This window comes from Malus domestica, chromosome 06 (genome assembly GCF_042453785.1).
Source record: "Malus domestica chromosome 06, GDT2T_hap1".
Taxonomy (NCBI): domain Eukaryota; kingdom Viridiplantae; phylum Streptophyta; class Magnoliopsida; order Rosales; family Rosaceae; genus Malus; species Malus domestica.
The window spans coordinates 16,125,280-16,136,779 of record NC_091666.1 but is presented as its reverse complement, the minus strand read 5'-3'; the positions used below and the strand labels follow the sequence as shown (position 1 = coordinate 16,136,779).

The 11,500-nt window shown below is 37.1% G+C and overlaps 1 long non-coding RNA gene across 1 annotated transcript; it reads right to left on the bottom strand.

Annotated features, from left to right (window-relative positions):
* Positions 1 to 6,519: 6,519 nt before the first annotated feature.
* LOC139196963 (uncharacterized) lies at positions 6,520 to 8,357 on the bottom strand. Its single transcript, XR_011581881.1, has 3 exons — positions 8,198 to 8,357; positions 7,655 to 7,721; positions 6,520 to 6,771 (listed from the first exon to the last, which is right to left on the bottom strand). It is a non-coding gene; the product is annotated as an uncharacterized lncRNA (long non-coding RNA).
* Between the last annotated feature and the right edge of the window lie 3,143 nt (positions 8,358 to 11,500).

Sequence of the window (11,500 nt, the reverse complement as noted above, 5' to 3'; positions counted from 1 at the left end):
AACCTAAGCTCTGATAACAAGCTGACACACCCTAACCTGGGAAGGTCGAAGCATGCAAGCCATCACTGTGAGTTGACGTAACCATAAGGGTAAGTGATGTAAGAAGTGAGTAAATTTAAAACTAATTAGAACTAGTTATACTAAATAGTGAAAGAGTACACAATCGTGGGAAGAACCCTCTACAATTATTTAGAGCATAATAGATAGTGAGACTACAGAAGAGTAGTCAGAGTAACTAAAGTACACTTATTACACGACAATGATAAGTTCGTACGTCTAAACAGTTGAGAATGTCAGAACTGCCAAGATTCCTCGAGTGCCACAAAGAGTACAGCTATCTAGGTCCTGGTGGGGCGAAAAATTAATTGAGTGGGTAAGCAAAACAATGCTTATACGAAATCCTTTATTTTCGAATATACTAACCCCTCACCGTAAAACAAGTATAGTTTCCTTACAACATACTGCATAGGTATGTGAATAATAAATCAACAGTATTGTAATAATATTATAACCAGAAATATGCCAAGTTATGATGTATCAATGCCACAATAATATAATAATGTGATAATCAAGTATAGCTAAGTGCTCATCCATCTAAGCTGACACACAAGTTCGAACAGATAATTTCTGACATGAACATGACTGGGTATAATCAATATGCTCTAGTACTACGATCACGTGAAGGCTGGTGCAGGAGCACGGTCACATACAAGTCAAATTGCCTAATGCAATCTACCCGACAGGACTGGCACTTAACTTGGATCCAAGGAAAGCGAACGGTGCGATGTGAACATACACGTGAAGGACTGGTCCTGGTCCTGGGGCAAGTACTAACACTAGTGCAGCAAGATGAGCATGTGCAAATATGTATGAATGTTATGACAGTAATAACCTAACCATATAGCAGCATTTATCACAATTATATAGTAGTTATCAATTATTCGACAATATATACGTAAAGTGATGTATTTATCCAATTCTGGAAACTATAAATACGTATAGATATAAAAATAAACTACCCACTCACAATACGTCGCTGGGTCGTAGCCCCAGAGCCTAGCTTGGTGTCGAACGTTCTCGGGATATGTTTCCCCTACATACAGAATAACTAAAATAGAATTAATTAAAGCACATATACGGAAACCTAAATAAAACTCCCATAGTTTGCTCAAACCTAGGGTTTAAATATACCATCGTGACCTACTCGACGTCACGAACATCCCCAAATTTTTAAAATAATTTTTAGATGGCTCACGCGCCCCCACGCACAGGCCAGTGTCGTCAACTAGCTTGACGCTGTCAGGAATATTCTGTTAAGTGCTAACAGAAGTTAACAACGGTACTTGATGCCGTCAGGAATATTTCGTCAACTCTAACGGAATATTCCATCTCCTTCTCCGGTTATCCTTGCTGGCGCAGTCATTTGCCGCCGTTTGCAACTTGATTTTTCGTCAGTTTTCTAGAAAATTTTCAAACTCACTATTCTCTTTCATTTCTCAACCATTTTTGACGTACTTTATATGGATCAAAAAGTTGACGGAGGTCCTTGGAAAACGCTTCGAAAGTTCCGGCCAAAAGTGAACTCCTTGAAACTCATTTGTTTCAGTTCGACCTTCTTCCAAAACAAGCCTAAGACCCTTAGAATGTCATGTAGAAGCCTTCCCAAGCTTCAAAATATCCTAACTTGTTCAAAAACACGTCGAACTCAGTTTGTCCGAGTTCGGACCTTTCGAGTTAACGAGTCAAAACTCAGCTAAACCAGGTTTCATGAACATGGTTGTAATCGTGGGACTGAGATGAGTACAATGAAGTGGTTTTTAGGTTCAATCTGTGAGCTTTGAAGCTCGTTTGAGGGTTTTGTAGACAATGACAGTGTACGAGAGAGAGAGAGAGTGTGTGTGTCCCTTTTATCTTTTTTTGATTGGAGGACATAAATGAGGGAATGGATGGGATTAGTGGAGTGCATGGGATGGCCTAATTAGAAGGCTAGGGATAGAGTTTAGATTTTGTACAGAAAAGGGTTATCGAAAATCTATCCGAAATAGTGTTTTCACACTGATAAAAATATATGTACACTAGTAACAACGTGTACAATTTAAATGCAATAGTGAGAAATAAAATAAAAGCAATATGAATACGTCCACGTCACTTGCCAATAAGGGCTTAATAATCAATACACATACTCGGGGAGAAATTACATAGGAAAATTAGGGACGGGTCATTACATAAAGTGGTATGAAAATGTGGTACAAAAACATGTATAAATAGCATAGCCATTTACAGGTGGTTTTTAGAAATAATTATTTTTGTTCTTTAACATTTCTCATTTGTCTCCTTCTTCACTAACTTTTTTTTTTTTTAACATTTTACATTTTACATTTCTTAATTGAAAACAAATGAAAAAGAAAAATGGGACCAAAATTACGCAAATGCATGTGAAATAAGATATCGTATTTATGTATTTATATATGTAGGCCCTTTGTTTATAGGATTTTCATTTTTGGATAAAAATTGGTACTAGTTGTAGGTTCATTCCACATCGAGTTTCAATGATTAGAACAATTTATTTTGTAAGTCTCGATTAAAAGATCATATTTGCACAAAAAAAAAATAATAATTTGAAACCATTTGTTATTTAACTATCACGATAAAATTTTATTGTTTTTTATAAAACTTCTTAATATATATATATAGGAAGCCTTTAAGGAAAGAGATCCCCATTTTTCAAAAAAAATTGGGACACTCTCTTGACCGTTAGATCTGGCTTTAATGAAATTATGTGGTTGAGATTCTGTGGTTTGTGATTTAATCTCAACCACTGAATTTCATTAAAGCCAGATTTAACGGTCAAGAGGGTGTCCCCATTTTTCAAAAAAAAAGGATCCATTTCCTTAAAGGGTCTGTGTGTATGTGTGTGTGTGTATATATGCGTGTGGATTCTTATTGGTAATGCAAGTGTCGGGATAGGAAATAGGATCGGTAAAAGGGACCTTTTAAGTGGCCAATAGCAGGATTTAACTCCCTGTCCAAAGACTTGAACAAGGTTTTCAAAAAGTCCCAAGGTGTTTCTGTAGGGCGTCAATATCCAAATGGCTGTTGAAAACTTTGGTCTTATGCCAAAAAGTGGTGAGATTCCACTATTGCTCTAAAAAATAACTATTAATCTGATTAGGATATGACACTAAACATACGAGATAAGGCTCCAACATGTGCAAGCAACCACTAACATCTAGTCCATTTATTTAAGGACGCACCATACCCTTCAAGTACTCGTTTGGTTCCTTCTCAATTGAGCCCCCATTAACACACAATCGATTTCTATATGTGCATGCATCTACTTCAATCTGTCACTCCTTTTCTTTAATAAGATAAACATATTCATGATTTGTTTAGCTCATACAATGTACTATTTTGAGATAAAATGATAGTTCACTAACAATGATCAAGACTTCACATATGACAGACATGCAAAACGTGATTTTCAAAAAAAAAAAAACTTCAATTGGAAAAATCGCATATTTAGAGATAAAACAAGAGGTCACACCTGCCAAATTAAAGAAACACCACAATTTTACAATTGCAAACTCATTAGAAATCCAATACATTCCTCAACCAAGAAAGGTTCACCTCCAACCAACATGAACGGTAACACTTACTATGACTGAACCTTGAAGGACAGAATACTATCGTAATGGCACCACGAGCAATTCCAACAAAATTTGAGCTTCCACCTCATCTTCCTTTGCCACACACACACACACACACACACACACACACACACAAACACAAAAGGTTCTCATTCGAAAGAACGAGAGAACGGACACAGTCACAGAGACTCTCTTCGATAGAGTGAAAAAGTGACCACAACTAGGGGTAGGAAATTTTGCCATAAACTGACATACGAACCGAACCGTACTAATCAGTTCATATTGATGGTGGAGTTTTAGCATATTTAATAATTGGTTCGCATTATACTAAACAGACTATTAATGGTATGTCTTTGGTATGAGTTTTGTATACTGGTGGTATTACCATACCCACTGGTATTATATATAATTGATTCAAGGAAGATTTCACATACATTGAAGTGCCAATAACAATTCCCTCAAATAATTGATTCAAGAAAATACGTTGGTTGTTGCTACTTCATTGCTATTGCATTATCAAAATTCAATAAGGATCCTCTTCAGATCCTTTTTGTGAGGATACCGGGAATCCTCCAATCACATCTATTCATCCTACATCGTGCAGTCAGTTTTCATCAGGTACTGTTTATATTCAATTTGAAATAAAAAAAAATTTACAATAATTTATGACCGCACGATGTACAATGAACAGATGTAACATCCCACATCGTCCAGGGGAGTGGATCATGTAAGCCTTATATGTATATTCCCATCTCTACCTAGCACAAGGCCTTTTGGGGGCTCACTGGCTTTGGGTTCCATCGGAACTCTAAATTTAAGCGAGTTTACGCGAGAGCATTCCCAAGATGGGTGACCCAATAAGAAGTTCTCGTGTGAGTTCCAGAAACAAATTCATGAGGGCGTGGTCGGGGCCCAAAGCGGACAATATCGTGCTACGGCGGAGCCGGTCTAGGATGTGATAGAAAAGCATGGTGGACCCCAGGCAGGGATGTGACAATTTGGTATCAGAGCCAATCCTTGGCTGGAAGTGTGCCGACGAGGATAGCAGGCCCCTAAGGGGGATGGATTGTAACATCTCACATCGCCCAGGGGAGTAGATTCTCTATGCCTTATATGTTTATTCCCATATTTACCTAGCATAGGGCCTTTTGGGAACTCACTGGCTTCGGGTTTTGTAGGAACTCCGAAGTTAAGCGAGAGCAATCCCAGGATGGGTGACCCACTGGGAAGTTCTTTTCTGAGTTCCCAGAAACAAAACCATGAAGGTGTGGTAGGGGCGCAAAACGGACAATATCGTGCTACGGTGGAGTCGAGCTTAGGATGTGATGGGGGCCCAGGCCGAGATGTGACAATAGATGTGATTGGAGGATCCGGAGAGGATCCTCATTCATCAAAATTGCAAGTTATTTGTTTTTAGATTATAATCAAAAGGATCATGATCAAAATCAGACTTTTGACTTTTAAGATTTTTGTTTTTGCATTAGTTTGCTGCGTTGGTTTTAGACAATTATTTGAGTTAGACTTTTGAGTTTATGCACTAATAACTATTTGAATTATGTTTGCTGACATTGTTGTTGGCTTATTAAGTTATAATTTGATTTCCATTTTAAATTTTAAGTTATGATTATGTTAGTTCATCCATGAATTGAAAGATTGCAGCAGCATTTTTTTTTTGCTTTCTATTTTTTTTTTTGCTTGTTCTTCTTCTTCACAGTCAGTGTGTGGTCTTGGGGTGGTGTTTTGGTAGCTTGTTTTTATATAGTAATGATATTGCAGATCATCGATTGTGCCATTTACCAACCGAATCAGCCAATAATTTCGACTGAATCAATTTTTGGCAATCACAAAGAGATGATTGGCCAGCAGTAATTGATTTTCAGTTATTATGTATATGTGGCTGGCTGGTGGCACAAAGAATTTGGCTTGGTTTGTTCTTCTTCACAGTCAGTGTGTGGCCTTGGGGTGGTTTTTTTTTAGCTTGTTTTTTATAGTAATGATATTGTGAACCATGGGTTGTTCCATTTACCAGCCAATAATTTTGGCTGAAGCAATTTTTAGCAACTGCAAAGAAACGGTTGGCTAGCGGTAACTGATTTTTTGTAATTATGTTTATGTGGCTGGTTGGTGGCACAAAAATTTGTCAAAGTTTAACCACTAGATGAAGATGGTTGTAAGAAATGAGAAGCAAAAGACGGGGTAAAGAAAAGGAAGAGACTAAGACCTGGTTTGGTACTGAGGTGATTCTGAAAAAAATGGGTATCAAAAAAAGCTGGGAGCTTTTTTGTGTTTGGTAAACATTTAGCTTCAACTTTTTTTCACAGTTTTGGGTGAAACAAAGCCAAAAACACAAAATTGCAAAACCCAACTTTGAATAATCGGCTTTTTTTTCACATCTGTTTTACATAAAAGTTTACCAAACACTATAATAATGCTTTTTTTTTTTCAAAAGCACTTTTGCAAAAAAGTTTACCAAACACTCTGCTGCTTTATTCCACAGCTGCTTATTCTCACATCACAGCAGAAGCAGTTTGTTTTTAAAGCACAACAATACCAAACTAGCCCTAAAAGGCATTGTCGCCAACCCTTTAACCGACAACTGAGAGGTACTTATTTCTTATTACCTCTCTTAAGTTATGGCATAACAAACTAGCTATTGATTTTAATAATATTTTTCTTTTACAATACTACAGGAGCGTCCATTAATCATTCTACTCAAAATTATGACATAACCACTTGAAGTAATCATATTCCAAGTTGGAAGCATGACATGATTATTGGTGAGAATTTTTATTAAACTCCAACACAAAAAGTTTGACACACCTCGACCAAGATCAACGCATGTTGGCCGTCATGTGAGAGTGATGTAACCATATGCATAGTGCGGAAGCAATAAAGATAAGAATTATACGAATAATTAAAAACCAAATTACTAGAGTGCACTACTAATTAGGAAGTGATAGGAGTTAGTTACAACAGTAAACACTCCTAAGCAGAGCATATTAAGTCTAAGTGCAATTCAGTAGGACAAGTACTAATTATACAGTACCAGGAATGGCCTACTATTATTTAGATAGGTCAGAACCGCCAACGTCCCCAAGCCACCAACAGCAAGCTTACTTAAAACCTGGAGGGGTGCAAAACAGAAAACGTGAGTGGGCAGAAACAAATGTTTTACAAAATCATTTTCTTTATCAACATATCTAACCCCTCGCTGTAAACCATGTATAATTTTTCCCAAAATTAGAATATGAGCATATACATAATATATATATATATATATATATATATATATTTGAAATTATATCAATTCAATTCATGCTTCACATAATCATATTCAAATATATTCCATGCCAATATATAACAGAGTAAGCAATTCAGGTAAGAATAAATTCATAGAAATATGATATGTTAGCCAGAACCCCTATGGTAGTCTGTACGGCTAAATTCATAGCTCTAAGTCAATCTAGCCGGAGTCACTACAATGACCTATACAATATACTGCACATAAGTCGGAACCACTAAAAAGGTCTGTACGACAAGATTGGGTGTAATATAGTTATGCTCAATTTTACTCTCTCATAATAGCCGGGCGATAAATCGCTAGTCACCTACAAGTTGGAACCATAATTAAGGTCTGTACCACAAGACTCTGCACTTAAGTTGGATCCAATATGAGCATATAGTGCGGGAGGTGACATAAATAAACAGGCATGTACTTCATATCTCTGGCTAAATCACAATCACCCTAGGTGCAGTTTTATGAGCTCAACATCAATCCATCACATACCACATCATCGACGATTCACATAGCCAAACATAACTTACCTGAACTTACATGTGCCTCCACAGCACCGCATTTATATATATATATGTAACCATGAAATGCGTATTCAGAATATAAAAGCATTTGGCATATTATTTCATAGCATACTTTCCTTAAAAAAAAATGCATTTCTGGGAAATATATCAAGTATATAAATATATACTGAAAAAAAAAGCCCACTCACTGGTATGTTGATGGGTCGTAACCCCCGAGTCGCCCATGGATACGCTCGTCCTCAAGATAAGTCTCACCTACATGCAAATTAACTATAAAAACGTTATTTTAAAGCACATAGACAAAACTAGCTAATAACTTCTCATGCATTGCTCAAAATTGGTATATGAATATACCATAGTGACCTACACAACCTCAGGATCATCCCCAAATTTTCAAAATAATTTTTTAACCCCACATGCGCCGGCCAAGGCACGATAATACGCGCCGCCACGCGCAGGGGATCCTGACGAATTCTACAAACGGCGTTAGGAATATCCTTTGAAATATTCTGTTAAAACATAATGGTAACCGTCTGACTAACTGAAGGCGTGAAAATATTCCATCATACTTGACGGAATATTCCTTCACCTTCTACCTCCAGCTCCGGCAATCGTCGCCGGCGCCGGAAACTGGGCAAATCTTTAAACTCATTATTCTCACTCGTTTTTCAACCATTTCCTACGAAATTTGAACCAAATGAAAGCTTAGAGTGAGAAGAATGGCGTTATACCTATTTGAAGCTTCAAATCTCATGAAATCACGTCAGGAAAGCTTCAAAATTCCGACCAAACTTGCAACTCTTCGTTTCTTGCGATCTCGACGTCTAAATTCTTCAAATGAACTACCCCGAGACTCGTGAGGACCACATTAAGCTTCCTATGAGCTTAGATTCCCCTAAAACACAAGGTTTTACGTGAGTATAAACAGTGCATGAAAATTGGGTTACAGGTTCATGAGTTTTTCGAATTGTTCCTTACCTGGAATGGGTACCAATCAACTCATAGCACAACGAGGAACACAATGGTGCACTCAAAACCTTCAATCTATGAAGATTGAGGTGATTTTGGTGCTTGTCCGTACATATAGCAAAGAGAGAGAGAGAAAAACCGAGAGAGAGAGTACGGGAGTGAGAGAGAAGATGATGTGGATATGTGTGTGTGGTCTAAGATTGGTCAACAACCCAAAATACACAATTACTTAATCCTAATTGGTCCCAAACAATTAGGATTTTAGAATAGTGATCCATAAACAACACTTAAACCACATCACACAATTTAACGTCCATGGGTATTTCCGTCACTTCACACCATCAAGAATAAAATAATATACATCTTCAGGAAAGGCTGTGACTAAGTTAATATGATTTATCAACGATAAAAACCCTAGCAAATAATAACGTAACACGTTTTATTTTCTAGAGAGAGACACGGTGAAAATATAACAAAAACCTTCTTAGCCACCGACCCTAACATTTGGCTTTGGGCTTGGTGGCTACCCCTTATTCTCCCATTTCTCTCCTATTCTTTCCATTTTTCGTTACTCTAAACTTAATTTGTCTTAGTTTTTTCTTTGAGTTTTATCTCAATTTTGTCTCTGAGCTTTTGTGCTTCATGCCTCTTCCTCTCATTTCTTCCATTTTTCTGTCATTTCCCCACTCCCATTGAAACCTGTATGTACAACTTCCCCCTTATCAACAATATATTCTTCACTCCTCCATTTATCATTATTCCATGTTTTCATGTCCTTCACCCATCAAAAGCTACCCTTCTCCACAAGTTTTCGACTACTGCCTTTTGCTCATCTGACTCAATGTGTGTCTTCATGACTCATCCTTGGTTGCATACTATGGTGTTGTGTGTAAAAAGTGTATTTCGAATTATTTCATTGAATTATAGGAGAGCTTTTCACTTGGGTGGCTTGAAGGAAGTTTTGTGAAAAACATGTTCATTTAAGCAACATCTATAAGCATGCAATTAACAATTAAAGGTGGAATCATGCTTGCATGCACTTAAAAACAAAACATTAACCATGAAATTCAAAGCCTAGTAGATTGGTGAACCTAGACTCAACTCAAATCAAAGTGAGTTGAGAAATTATACCTTTGTAGATTCCTCTTTGCATAAGCAAAGGCTAATCACCCAAAGAGAGGGCCTTCATTCCTTGCATCTTAGATCTATGGATTTGGATGGATGAAATGGTTCTCCAAGTTCCCAAAATTGAGAACCTCTAAGTCTCCACACCAAGGTAAGATTGATGAAGAAATGAGTGACCTTGGAGGAGAAAGATTACTAGTTAATCCCTCTAAGGGGGCCGGCCTCTTTAGAGAGAAAGGGAGAGACATGTTCTCTCCAATTTTCTCCAAAAGAAACCCTTAATGAATTTTGGCTATAAAGTTCTTTATATAGTCACTTCTTTAAATGAGCTAAAGAACCAAAAACCCTAATTCATATCAAATGGCCGGCCACAAAAGGGATTTGGGCTTTTGGGCCCTTGTGAATCTTTATTCATTAAATTGTCATACAACTTAAGTCAATGGGCTTGACGTTCGAAGCCCATTGGGCCTTAAGGTCCAAAACTATCCCGAGGTCTTTAACGAACTTGTTCGTTTGATTAATTAACATATTAATTAATCCTTGCCATAAACAATTAAACCATTTAATTATTCTTACTCATCTCCATTGTTTCTTCAATCTCCACCTTACACGGTGTACGATCCATTAGGTTCCTTTTAGCGAGGCAGTGGGCGATTAAAACCATTTCAAATCGATTGTGAATTGAAACTTACTTTCAAGTCTCCCTTTAGTGATTATACACATTTAGGGCTTCCACAAACCATGAGTGACACCTAGTAGCATATCATGGTTACCCAAGCTAATCATAAGAGGTGGAGAACCTATTCAGTTTAGGATTACAAATGCAATACGGTCTTTCTCTAATACAATACTCTTGACCACATTGTTTGGTTTGATAGTTTATTCATGTCTACTATCCAATGTGATTCGTGTGCTTATATGATTACCTTGAATGTGATTTGGAACGACTTCCTAAATCTCATTCATACTCTCGCCAGAGATTCTTAATCATATCATAGAGTATTCTCCCTCAAACAGTTTGAAGGTTAGAGATCCCTTGTTGCACATTCACTTGCCTCCATGGCTAAGTGGCTTAACCCCAACTATACCGTGGACACCCTCCTTTTGGAGTGACTTTTGACATAATCAAAGATCAAGGACTTAACCACAAGACAACTATGATGCCTTAGGTCAAAGGACTACTTTGCATTATCCCAACCATGAGTTCTCATGTGACATGAATATGAGAACTCTTCGTTGATCGTGTTCAGTGAACTCATTCTCTATTGAGCACCTACGTACTTGTCTTGATGTCACACACACCAATGACTCGAGACTAGTCACTCTCCCTGAGAGAAGACATAGCACGTACTGATCTTAATGGACTGTCAATGCCCAATTGGCAATCCTATGATCAGGAACGTTTAGGATATGTATACAAAAGAATGGTCTCATGAATCTAACTTCTTTAGATTGCATTCTCCCAATCACATATTCCTTGGACTTATCGTTTAAGCATATAACATTTATATGAGACGGCTTAAAACAATAATCTTTGCCCTTTATATTTAAACTACATTAGTTTAACTTGTGAAATGTCCGTAAAGTATCATCATATGATTGGTTTTAGGGCACATTTCCAACATGACTTGTGCACCCCCATTTTCTGTTACGAAATTCAAGTTGTCTGGTCTTTGTTTGTTCCTTTTTGGTGGTATTGCGGCAGGCTTCTTGTAAATTTGTATGTGACTTAATTGCAGTAATGGTCTCCGAACTTTATCCCTAATTTAAATTTAGTTCATGAACTCTCATACTAGTTTTTTTAGTCCTTGAATTTACACAATGTTTTGCACCATTGGTTACTTTCACTAACGCAGTCTTTTTTTTCAGTTAGATCTAGAGTTATATTAGGAACTTCATCTTAAAAATTCAAAAAACAACAGAAGAAGCTAAACACAAAT